Source organism: Plecotus auritus (genome assembly GCF_963455305.1).
Source record: "Plecotus auritus genome assembly, chromosome: X".
Classification (NCBI taxonomy): Eukaryota; Metazoa; Chordata; class Mammalia; order Chiroptera; family Vespertilionidae; genus Plecotus; species Plecotus auritus.
The window spans coordinates 104,531,233-104,540,009 of NC_137784.1; the positions used below are offsets into that span (position 1 = coordinate 104,531,233).

Here is an 8,777-nt window from a genome sequence, read left to right on the forward strand (position 1 = left end):
TGGCATTGGCTTCTGGCGTCCATTCCTTCCATGCCTGGACTGACAACCATTGCCTCCTCTTTGGCCCAGCCCTAATCAGTCTGGTTCCGATTGGCCTCGATTGCGGGTCAGGCCTAGGGACTCCACTCATGCATGAATTTCGTGCATTGGGCCTCTAGTAGTTTTATAATAGCTAAAAGGATTCTCAAGACCAGCCAAAAGAAGAGATACATATGGCAAGATCTGGGAGGGTCCCATAGGAGAAGCTTCCATTGTCTTCTCCCAGCTGAGTCAAGATGTGTCATCTTCCTGGCACATCAATATGTAACAATATGCACAGAGTATTGTTAACCAGAGAAGATCACCCAAGCTTCAGCTTCCAGACTTTTTATTGGAAGTCCATTATATAAGCATGACTGATTGAGTCCCTGGTCAAGTAATGGAACTCAATGTGCAGCTATCCATTCCTCCCCAGCGATCACATGGCTTAAAGTGCCAAACATCTAAACACATAATTGGTCTCTCTGGAGTTCCTAGCTCCTACCCTAAGTCCTATCAGTTTATATAGGAGCCCATCATGAGTCATCTCATTAGCATAAACCCTCAGAACCTTCCATGAATAACAAAGAAACTGTTACCACTTGAATATTCCAAGAATTTAGAAATTATCTCCCAGGAATTGAGGAAAAAGCCCAACCAAATTATTTATTATACAAGTATTCATTGACAAATTGCAAACTATTAAGATTCCTTATGTGCTTAGAGGCTAGCATTCTTTATCTATGGAGCACACACAGTTTATTTTATATGTAACAAATAATACACCAAAAGGAAAACATTTTATCCATAAGCTGTTGCAACAACACATTGATCTGTTTTCTTGAGTGCAGGCCAGGGAATAAGGATTGGGGCCACCAAAAGTTTATTCTTTATTAGTGTCTTTTATTGGATAATTTTCAGAACAGCAAAATAGCTTCCTGAGTGCTTCACATTGTTCCATCTGTGTAATACCACTCAAGGTCTTGACATACATATGGAATGTGCAACTGCTACTGGTGATGTGTTAGACCTCGTTTTTTGAGTTTAGCTAAGAAAGAATTCAGAGCCAAGAACTCTAACGCATTAAGTTTATTTAGAAAGTCACAAAGGCAGAAGAAATGAGCCAGCTGGGCTGTGTGGACTCAGAAAACAAATTACAGAGGCAAAAGAAAGGCATGTGGAGCTTAGGAGAAAGAAAGCAAAGGTAGGCACCTGAGAAAGGTGTGAGCATGCTCTAGACTAGAGAGAGAAAGAGCATGCACTGGGTCCCTTGCCTTAAGAGTTTTTATCTGTTTTCTAAAGATAGGGATTTTAGGGGATGTCTTAGGGGAGGATTTCAGTAGAATATTCATCAGCTTTTCAGATTTGTCCTTTCACTGTATGGTGTCTTTTGATTGGTCAGGGTTAGTGTACAGGTTCATTAGTCATGGCATCTGGTCCTAATGTCAGTCATGGCTTCTCTTTGTCTGGTTTTGCTGTTTCTCTGGGCCTGGATCTGAAACACACCTGAGGCCTAGATGTTATCTTTAGTTTGACCAAAACTCTGTATCTGTGGCCAATAGACCTGAAGCTTTGTTCCTAAGATTATTTGATGTGATCAGACCCTCATTGTCCTTAATGTTTAAGGGAGTAGTCATGCAAAGGCTTGTATGGGAGTCCTATGAGGCTATTCTCAGGCCCAGCCCCCTTGTTCAACGACATGCTGGGGAGTAAAGTTCACCCTGAAGAAGAGGTCCTAGCCTATGATAATTGTTTTCTCCAGTTTTTCCCTTGCTAGATAACTGAGACTTTCCACCCTGGTGACATCCCTTACCTGGCCTATTGTTCCTACGCTGCTCATGCCTGTCTGTCCACTCTATCACAACCACTAAAATTGGATGGTTAGTATTTTATCTTTACCCTTTGTTTGTTTCTTTGTTTTGGCCCCATTTTCTCTCTTTGTTGTAGGGATATCTATATCTTCAGTTACTTTCATGCCATAGGGGAGGAAAAATAATTTTTCTTTCACCCTTCCAGGTTCTTGGCTGAGGACCCCCCCCCCCCCCATATAAAAGACAGATTAACAGGAGAAAAACAAACAGAAGTTTAAGAACATGCATTCCTCCTATATACATGGGAGATAATGAGAAAAATGAGTCATTCTCACTCTCTGAAATGGCCCAAACCACCACCTTAAATATCATCTCCAGCTAAAGTAAAATGATGTGGGAGAAGATGGTAGGCAAGTTTTGGGAGGCTATGAAGAAAATCACAGTGAATAAGGATATGATTGTTATGTAGATTTAGGTCAGTCCTTTCTCTGTTGATGAGATTTAATCATTTTTCTCTCCCTGGTATGGAGAGGAAGACACACTTAGAAATAAAGATTTCTTTTATAAATGTAAATGTCTCTTATAAAGGGCAACTTCTACTAGGTTTTCAAAAAATTATCTTTATTGATGAAAGTATTATAGGTGACCCTCTTCCTCCTGCCCCCCCCCGCACACACACATTGACCCCCTCCACCCTGCAACTCTCTCTCCTCACACAGGCCTTCACCTCACTATTGTATGTGTCCATGGGTTATGCATATGCATATAAATTCTTTGGTTAATCTCTCCCCCCCTTCCCTCTGAGATTCTTCAGTCTGTTCCATGCTTCTATGTCTCTGTATCTGTTTTGTTTATCAGTTGAGTGAGATCATGTGATAGTGTCTTTCACTGGCTTATTTCACTTACCATAATACTCTCCAGGTCCCTCTATGCTGTCTTAAAGAGATCCTTCTTTTTGCCCGACCACTGTAGCTAAGTGGTTGATCATCAACGTATGAACCAGGAGGTCACAGTTCAATTCCCGGTCAGGGCACATGCTTGGGTTGCAGGCTTGATCCATGAAGGAGGCAGCCAATCAGTGATTCTCTCTCATCATTAATGTTTTTTTCTCTCTCTCTCCCTCTCCTTTCCTCTCTGAAATCAATAAAAATATATTTTTTGAAAGAGATCCTTTTTTACTAATGCATAGTATTCCATTATGTAATGTACCACAGTTTTTTAAACCACTCATCTACTGATGGGCACTTGGGCTCTTTTTAGATCTTAGCTATTGTAAATAGGGCTGTTATGAACATAGGGGTGCATACATTCTTTCTGATTGGTGTTTCGTGATTCTTAGGATACATTTCTAGAAGTGGGATCACTAGGTCAAATGGCAGTAACATTTTTAATTTTTTAAGGAAATGCCATACTGTTTTCTATAATGGTTATACCAGTCTGCATTCTTACCAGCAGTGTACTAGGGTTCCCTTTTCTCCACATCCTCACCAGCACTTGTCAGTTGTTGACTTGTTGATGATAGCCATTCTGGCAGATATGAGGTGATACCTCATTGTCATTTTAATTTGCATCTCTCTGATGATTAGTGACTTTGAGTATTTTTTCATGTCTTTTGGCTATCTGTATGTCCTCGTTGGGTAAGTGTCTATTTAGGTACTTTGCCCATTTTTTAAATGGGTCTTTTGTCCTCCTTTAAGTTAGTTATATGAGTTCTTTATATATTTTGGGCTCCCTTTTTATTTTGTTTATGATTTCTTTTGCTGTGCAGAAGCTTTTTACTTTCATGTAGTCCCATTTGTTTATTTTCTCCTTTGTTTCCCTTGCCTCAGGAGATATATCAGCAAGCATATTGCTTTGAGAGATGTCTGAGGTTTTGCTGCCTATAGTTTCTTCTAGGATGTTTATGATTTTACAACTTACATTTAAGTCCTGTATCCATTTTGAGTTTATTCTTGTGTATGGTGTAAGTTAGTGGTCTAGTTTCATTTTTTTGCATGTACCTGTCCAATTTTCCCAAAACCATTTATTGAATAGACTGTCTTTACTCTACTGTATGCTCTTGCCTCCTTTGTCAAATATTAATTGAGCATAATGACTTGGGTTGATGTCTGGGTTCTCTGTTCTGTTCCATAGATCTATATACCTGTTCATGTGCCAGTACCAGGCTGTTTTGATTACAGTGGCTTTGTAGTATCTTGATACCCAGTATTGAGATCCCTCCAACTTTGGAGCTTCTTCTGTGTCTGCTCTTTCTTAAAAATAACCAGCATAGCATAATCTTTATGTCTGTGCATGAAAAAAGTAATCTCACAGGGTGATCTGATCATAAATTCCTGTGTATATCATGGTGGGTAGTCATGTCCCAGGCATACAACTTCTTTACTAAAATAATTATCGTTGCCTTAAGCAAGTTGTGTCCATTTTGTATTTGCATATAGTTTAACATACCTTTGAAATGCCTTTTTCAGATCCTTTTTTTCTAAGATGTAACCATCTTCAAGAAATCAAATAACCTTAATCATCCTGTAATCCAATCCTGTCTTGCTTTCTCCCACCTTTATGTAATTTTCCTTATATACCCTTCTTAATTTTAAATGCATAAAGGAAACTGCAAAGACAGTTATTCTTTAGAGCATTTGAGATTTTGCTCCCTGGCATATGTCATCAGTTTGGCTCTAATAAATTTTATAAAATTTCTCTACAGCTTCGTATGTTTCTTATTGTGACATGCCAAAGAGGCATATCTTGGATTGGCAAATTCTGCTTCCCTTCAATACCTTGGTTAACCTCAGAGCCTCTGACATTAGACTGCCTAGGTTCAAATCCCTGCTCTTTCACTCATTAGCGTCATGGCATTGGGCAAGTTACTTGGCCTCTTTTTGTCTCAGTTTTTGTATTTATAGAACATTGATAATAGTAACATTTACCTCATAGGGTTTTAGTGAGAATCCAAATAAATAATATATGTAAAATGCACAAAAATGTTGTTGCATAGCAAGAGTCATTTAATGTTACTAATTATTCTTTCAATTTGAACATAATGCATGTTTTGTACGGTAGCTTAGGACAGTTGCTTCTACGTAACTAAAGGGTTCTTTTGAGAACAGCAAGCCTAAACTTTATTCTTTTTAAGTTATGAATGTAGGCAACAAATCACATATAGAAGTCCCAGGGAGGCAAAATGACTTGCCTAAGATCACATAGTAAGTAGCATAATTGTGATTGAAATCTCCATTGCATTTTTCCAACCCAAGAGCTCTATTTACCACACTAGTGTATCAGATTAAATGCACTTATAATCAATTCAAAGTAGCACCCCCTTAGAAATGTTGGGAAAGAAAGGTAGAAAATGACTGATATGCCGAACAGAACTCAATCTAGAAGTGCCTTCTTTAGAAATATACAAAAAAGCAGGCCTCAATTTCTTCAAATGTGAGTTTATATGCATACATAAGTTCTCTTCAGATTTCGTGGTGAGTATATGTTTATTTACTTTATTTTTTGCTATGTTTCTTTAAATTGATTTTTCTTTTGCTTGGAACATTTTAATTATTTTTTTTTTGCTTTGGTTGTTGACAGGTTTATTTTCAATTCAGTACAGCTCACTGAATTACAAAGGAAAATAATGAGTGTGAAAATGTTACAGTACACCCACATAGCCCTTCCACCTGGTTGCTTTATCCTTCCAAACAGGCACCACCCCAAAGTAAACCATGTTGCTCAAAAATAATAATGAAAAAGTGGTAACAGTCTTGTGCAATATCCCAATTCAGCAATTTTCAACCTTTTTCATCTCATGGACACATAAACTAATTACTAAAGTTCTGCAACACACCAAAAATATACAGTAAAGCCTCAATATCACAGAATAATTCAGGCAAGGGGGTGTTCATTAAAGCTGAAAGTCCATTATATAATAAAGTAGGTTTTCCAAATGAGTATGTTAAAAAGTTGACAAATTAGTTTACCTATTTTTACTTATGTAGACATGTTTGTGTAATTAAAATTAAGTATGTACCAGTACAAGAAGTTTAATTTCACAGAAAAGTTTCCTATATATATTACTGTCATTTTAAATTTATACTGAATAGGCCTAGTAAATGTGTGCATTTACCAGTCACTGTGAGTAAACAAATGCACACCGCTAGGATGTGGCATAGTGCACGTGTAACATCTGTAGCTCGCATTAAAACTGCTGCAGAATGTCTTGCCAGGGGACAACAGAACCAATTACTGCTTGCAATGCGGTGTGGTTTGGTGTCAATCATTTGCCGAACATTGTTTATTAGCGGTGATTCTTGGATTTAAACATGTAGACTATAGTTGTAGCTATGTAATATTTATTTATGTCAGTAAAGTTACTAGAGTGTTTTTTCCAATATATGGCCTGTTTGCTTAAATTTGTTAAAAATAATAGTGAATTAGTAGCACAAAAATTACCTGTTAATTTAATTATAAGGAAATCTTCATTAAAAGCATTTTAAAATGAACAGGCTGTCAATTTTTACATATGACATATGGACCGAAAATTTTGTCCATTAAATCAATGTCCACAAATTCAAGGGTTTACTGTAATATATTTTTTACTGATCTGACAAAAATATTGGTATAATTTTGATTTATTTGCACTAGATGGATATTGTTATGTTGGCCATTTTCATTTTTTTATTTGACAATCTAAGGGAAAAGAGGTCAGTACCCTTGACTAAATGGTCAGGTATCGCGTGTTTTAAAAATTCTTGCAGCACACCATTGGGCTGCAGCATGCTGGTTGGAAATTGTTGTCTTAAGTCAAATGCTGTTTTGAATGGTTTTCATGGGTTGTTGTGATGAAGGCTGACATGATCCTGTGATAATAAGGCAGCACCTTCAAAGTGGATTCTGTGGAATGCAAGTCCATTTGAGATACTAATAAGTATTCCATAAAAATAAGTTGTGTGTGTGTGTGTATGTGTGTTTTACGGAAAAGTATGCTTGAACAAGTATGAGTTAAAGCTTTATAAAAAATATTTTTTGACTTCCCAATACCTTTCCTGTGCCATGGAACACATGTTCAAAAACAATTTGGGAAACATTACATCAAGATCTTGATAGTGCAAAGGTTCTTAACTTGGAGTATAATTTTTTTAACTTGATTTTTTATTAAGGTAAATGTATATTCATAAGCAGTTGAACAATACAGAAAAGTCCTGTGTAACCTTCATCCAATTTACCCCAATGGTAATATCTTTTTAAAAATATATATATTTTTGGCTTCGCGGCAGCAAGATGGCGGCGCAGCAGCAGGACAGTGAGGGTGGTGCGCAGCTGGCGGGGCCCGCGGCAGAGGCCGACCCACGGGCCCGCTTTACGTGTCCCGTGTGCTTAGAGGTGTACGAGAAGCCGGTGCGGGTGCTCTTGGACACGTCTTTTGCTCTGCATGCCTGCAGGAATGTCTGAAGCCGAAGAAGCCTGTCTGTGGGGTATGTCGCAGCCCTTTGGCACCTGGCGAACGAACCGTGGAGCTCGAGCGACAGATTGAGAGCACAGAGACTTCTTGCCATGGCTGCCGTAAAAATTTCTTCTATCTAAGATCCAGGCCCACGTGGCTACCTGTTCCAAATACCAGAATTACATTATGGAAGGTGTGAAGGCTACCACCAAGGATGTGTCCCTTCAGCCAAGGAATGTCCTAAACCGTTATACCTTTCCTTGCCCTTACTGTCCCGAGAAGAACTTTGATCAAGAAGGACTTGTGGAACACTGCAAGTTTTCCCATAGCATGGACACCAAATCTGTGGTTTGTCCAATATGTGCTTCCATGCCCTGGGGAGACTCCAACTACCGCAGCACCAACTTCATCGAGCACATCCAGCGGCGACACCAGTTTTCTTACGACACCTTTGTGGATTACGATGTTGATGAAGAGGACATGAAGAATCAGGTGTTGCAACGCTCCATCATCGATCAGTGAGCAAGGCTTCTACTGTCCATCTAGAGTTTCAGAGCTTCCATTACATGTTATGTGTGAAATCTTAAACATACAACAGACCTGGCAGTGGTGTTAGGACAGGGTCACTTCTAACAGGAAGCAGGTTCCCAGGTCAGAGCCCTCCTTTCCTTTGGGCTCTTCCCCTACAGTTAACCTGGTTTGTCACATCTTGTCCTTGATTGCTCCTTGGCTACTTCCTGGGGTTTCTGCTGCTTTTTTTTTTTTTTTTTTTGTATTTAAATTTATTTATTTTTTTAATTGTTTGAAGTATTACAAATAGTAGTACATATGTCTCCTTTTTTGTTTCCCCCATTGACCTCCCCCCAGCCTCCCCTTCCCCCCAGTACATGCCTTTACCTGCCCCCTCCCCCACAGTGTCTTGTATCCATTGGTTATGCTTATATGCATGCGTACAAGTCCTTCGGTTGATCTCTTACAGCCCCCCCTCCCCCCCCGCAAAAACCTCCTCTGCCCTCCTGCTGTAGTTTGACAGTCTGTTCAATGTTTCTTTGCTTCTGTATCTATTTTTCCCCCTTTTCTTTCCTTTAAAAAATCTTGCCTCTGCAGACTAGAAATAAACATATAATAACAAAAAATGTTTGAGTCCCAATTTCAATGTCCAACAGTTCTGAGTCCCCGTTTCAATGCCAAACAGTTCCTTATGTGTACATGTCAGCAATGATATCTGGATGGTGGGCACATGGTGGCAATGCAGGTCCGACCCTCTCTGGTTTGGTCCTAGGCACGCTGCTGCGTCGCACAGCTGCTGACTGCTAGCGTGGCAAGGCGTTCTGCTGCTTCTTTCCGAAGAAAACCCAGCCTCTCCACCTGTCCTTGTTTCACTTTTGTTCCTCTCACCCAGCATTCCTCTCTCAGGTCCTCCAAGCCAGCCAGGACCTTTTGTGGGTCATGAATAGCACAAATGAGATAAGTGTCTCCTCTCTTGGTCCTTGAGGTGTGTGAGCTCTGGCAGTAGT

The 8,777-nt window shown here is 39.3% G+C and overlaps 1 pseudogene across 1 annotated transcript; it reads left to right on the plus strand.

Moving 5' to 3' along the window:
* Window positions 1–7,097: 7,097 nt before the first annotated feature.
* Window positions 7,098–7,782, plus strand: LOC308239780 (E3 ubiquitin-protein ligase RNF114-like; annotated as a pseudogene). Its single transcript has one exon. The product of its transcript is annotated as an E3 ubiquitin-protein ligase RNF114-like (transcript).
* Window positions 7,783–8,777: the final 995 nt, after the last annotated feature.